Genomic DNA, 4734 nt, shown 5'->3' on the forward strand with positions numbered 1-4734 from the left:
AGAGCGTGACTCTTGTGTATAGATATATACGAGCTTGAGAATCTCGCACCTAAGATGTTAGCTATAGCTAGACCGGCAGGCTGCGATGTCAATTGTCTAACATTCTGACACCTGAAGAATGTCACCGCAGGCCAACTAGTCTTAGCCTGGTTGTAATAACTCACATGGGGTAATAACAATACATTTGGTTTATGGGGCTAACACACTTATCGAATTGTTTTTTATAATAATAAAACTACATGATACTATTTTCCAGTACAACATTACTTACATTTTGGGTCTTAGGGTTTAAGACTTACAACTCATTTTTAAAGAAAATATTCGATTTTCTGCAAGCGCACTCTATCGTTTTAAAAGGAAAAGTTACAGATTTTTCTCATACAAAACTCTTATGACCTCACCAACGTAATTGTGGACACTTTTTCAAAACTAATTGTATTCTCAGCAAATCAGTGAACATGTAATCACGAACTAAGGAAGAACATTGGCTAACACTTGCAATTAATTTTGGAACTGTTAAGGAAGGAGATACTTTATGCAAAGTTCTATAAATGTGAGTTTTGGATTAACGAAGTGCATTTCCTCGACCATGTGGTCAGTAGCAAAGTGATTCATGTTTATCCCTCGCAGATCGAAGTGATTAGGGATTGGAAGGCACTAACAACGTTGTGACATCCCAAAATTTAGGTCAAAGACTGGGGACGGTCAATTCACAATAAATCTTTTTGTAATTCGACTCGTTGTGTTTTAGTGCATCTTTTGTATAAGAAATGAGTTCATTTCAACTATTATAAGATACCAGATGATATCTTACTTCCAAATGCGTAAACTGGAAAACAAATCAAATAGTTCAAACGACAACCCTAGTTAATGCGTCCGAAAAACTAAAAATCCGTATTTAGCAGTTGTGAGTGAAGAAAATATTCTTATCTCATAGTACATGTTCCACTATTTCAAAAAATATAAAGAACGTCAAAAACAGAGTTTGTATGCAAAAGATATGACAGTTATAAGAAAACAAACCAGTAAAACATTGATTTTCTTTACACTGCTAAAAAACTGAATTGAGCCGTTGAGGCACTTGCACACCACTGATATAAATTCCGAGAGCATTTTTGGACTCATGCTATGGTCTAATATTTAATTTCATATTCGAAATATTTTTTGCGAACATATTTGCAAAAGTCAAAAAATTGAGTGTTTCAGGTCATTTAGACGTGAAACTTTAAACGCGATTTCTTGGAGTTCTATAACTCGAAAAATTAATTTGTTCGGGTTCTTGTAATCCTTGAACTCGGCTCTATCAAACTACACTTTTGGAAAAATTATTCAATGTCAGGATATCGATACATCAAACTAGGATTGTTTTGGGCAATGAATGAGATCGTGACATCATTATGGGGCCCACATGAGTTTGCTAGACAAAAAATTTTTTGATTTCTTTTTGATGCTCATGCCCATGTAACTAAGCCCTACCTCTACACCACCTTACCTCTTCCCTTCTTCTGTTTCCTTGTTTACACACTTCTCCATCAAGGTACACGCATGGAGTGATGGAGCATGGTCATGTAAGAGCCTCCTACACTATAAATAGAAGGTGTTGATTCATCAAAGTCTTCACAACTCATTAACAACAATTATCTCTCTCTCTCACTCTCCCTTAATCTCTCTCTCTCTCTCTCTCTCTCTCTCTCTCTCTCCTTACACCACCAAGGACCACCAACATCACGACCCTAAAACAACCATTTCCACCACCCTTCTCCGCCTATTTTTTTACCAAACACACCCCTACAGGCCCTCCAACCTGCTGCCTCACCTCTTCCCTCCTCCCCTCCGACAACTACTGCCGACCGAAGCAAAAATGGAGCAACCGATAGGCTATCGAGCAGCCTCATGCCGCCGTCAAACCCCCTATCGCCGCCATTACTGTGATTCTTGTTGCTGCTACTTCGTGATTCTTGTTGTCTCCATTGCTGTGATTCCTGTTGCTGCTACTTCGTGAGTCTCCACTGATTTTTCTTATTGTTTTTTGTTTTGTGTTTCGCCAGGCCCGACCCTAAGGGAGTGTCGGGTGTACGACCACACAGAGCCCCGAGAAAACAAGGGCCCGAAATTTACCCAATTTATTCCTTTAACACACACACACACACACACACACATATATATATATATATATATATATATATATATATATATATATATATATATATATATAAGATTTACGAAAATTATTGTAAAAACTCTTTCTCGTCCACCGACAAAGTGAGGCGTATTTTTTTGGAGTTTTAGTTCAAGCCACGACTTTTTTGGCTTCATGGTCCTTTTGGACTAGTTTGTATGTGAAAACAGTACCTTCGAAAATTAAAATGACTATAATACCCTTGGGGTATTTATTTTTCATTTTTCTTTCATTTTTTTAAAATTTAATATTAATTTATCTATTTTAACAATTAAAAAAATAATAGAGGACCCATCCCTCCTCCCCCCCCCCCCCCCCCCCCCCCCCCGCTCTCTCGTTGTCTTTTTCCTTAGAAATACCTGCAATCTCTAAAATTAAAATACATACACACTTCAATCTCACCATCGCATACCAACACCACCATAGCCTTCGTCACCATGAAATTTGACCACCACCAATCCGACATCATCACAGTAACTTGTTTTTCGGTGGATCAAAAAATCATCCTTATAGATACACAACTCAAATACATACATGAAAAACTTACATTAGAATTTAACCAGAGATCAAAACCAAATCCTACAAAAAAGATCAATTCTGCATCTGGATGGGTGGTGGAGTAAACGAGTTACCTCCTTCCCGCATCTGGGACATTTGATTTACCTGAAACATTTGGGTTAAATCCCCCCAACTGGTTCCTCATTCCTGAGAGCTCCGACGACAGGCGATATTGATCTTCTGTAGCAAGACATCGTCGTCGGTGGTGCATAGAGAATAGAGAAACATGATGTGTAAAAGGTATCAGGGTTTTGCAATGGTATATAGTAGAAATAGGCCGAGTAAAGTGTGGAGGTGGGAGCATTTTTTGGCGAGAGGAAAGGGTGAAGAGGCGATCTGTCGGCAGGGGATAGATCCAACGACGAACTGATAGTAGAGTGCAGGTTTAGTGTGGTGGAATGAGTTTCGGTGGATTTTCTATTGGAGGCAACGAAACAGGAAGAGGTGGAGTTATTTTGATTTCCGATCGGGTTTTGGTCTATGATTTGTGGTGGCTGGAAGGAGGGACAGTGACCGGTGAGGAGCTAATATAAGTTTGGTTTTGAAGAAGTGGTGTTGAAGAAGATGATACCATCTTGATTTAGAGAGAGAGAGAGAGAGAGAGAGAGAGAGAGAGAGAGAGAGAAAGAGAGAGAGAGAAAGAGAGAGAGAGAGAATGGTTTTTTATTTTTTAATTATTAAAATAAATAAATTAATATTAAATTAAAAAATGTAAGAAAATTGAAAAATAAATACTCTAAAGGTATTATAATCATTTCAATTTTCGGAGGGACTATTTTCACATACAAACTAGTGCAAAAGGACCACGGAGCCAAAAAAATCGTGGTTTGAACTAAAACCCCCAAAAAATGCATACAACAAGATCATTTTTGCAGTTTTGTCTTTATTTTTTGACCATCAATTTGCTTCTTTTTTAATCTATGTTAATGGATTACAACGACCCATATTGAATGAAAACAATTAAAGCTACTCCTTTATTTAATATGCAAAGACTTGCTTAGATCTCACACATATAAGGAATTATTCTACCACTACACTAGACCATTGGTGTTAACAAGAAGGTTTCTAATCTAACAACTAACTAGGATGTTATGAGTTCAATCTTAGGCATAAGAGATATTTAAATTATATGTTGTTTAAAAAAACATATAAGGAAAATAAAAAAGAATAAAGTCATAATGACAACACATTGTCTTTTAAATTTATTATATTTTATGACATTTGAGAATAAAATTGTTTATATGATTACGTCTTTCAATTTTCGTTGGCATCTTTAAGTCTAGCACTCGTGTTTTGTCTCTATATTAGGATATTGTCATTGGAGTTCACCAATATGATTAAACTCAATAGCTTTCTTTGTCGTCAATTAGTGCATGTCGCTCTGAGTGTTATCCGATCTCTTCTTGGACTATTTAGAAATTAAATTCACGCTTGGTTAAGTTATGCTCATTTGTTTTGATAATTTTTATAACAATAATTGACTTATCACAATATAATTTTTTTTTTACTAAAACATAAAAAATTCATATTTAGAGGTCATTATTTATTTTTCGCATAGGGTCCTCAAAATCAACCAAACGGCCCACTCTTTGGTCGATCGCAATTACCAAACTAAAGACGTGTTTTTTTTTTTTTTAGTTCGCATGTACACCTCGATCACAGGAGGTGATCCCCAAACTCCATTTTAAAACATTCAAAACCCATCCTCCCCTGAAATTTCTTTGCAAATAAGTCCTAACCCTCCCACACTCCATTTCTAAATTAATTCCTAACCCCCTCCCTTGAGAATCTGTTACAAAACAAGTCCAAAAAACCACAAACTTTGATTTAAAAAACCCATTTCAGTCCCTCCTTGGGTTTATTTTTAATAAACGAGTCATAACCGTTCAAACTTTCATTCCAAATGTTGAAAACAGTCCCTCATTTGGAAATGGTTAGCAAATTTAGTCTCATTCCATTTAATTCATTTAGTAAATCAACCTTATAGTTTAGTTAAG

The sequence above is a fragment of the Lactuca sativa genome, chromosome 6, assembly GCF_002870075.4.
Source record: "Lactuca sativa cultivar Salinas chromosome 6, Lsat_Salinas_v11, whole genome shotgun sequence".
Lineage (NCBI taxonomy): Eukaryota > Viridiplantae > Streptophyta > Magnoliopsida > Asterales > Asteraceae > Lactuca > Lactuca sativa.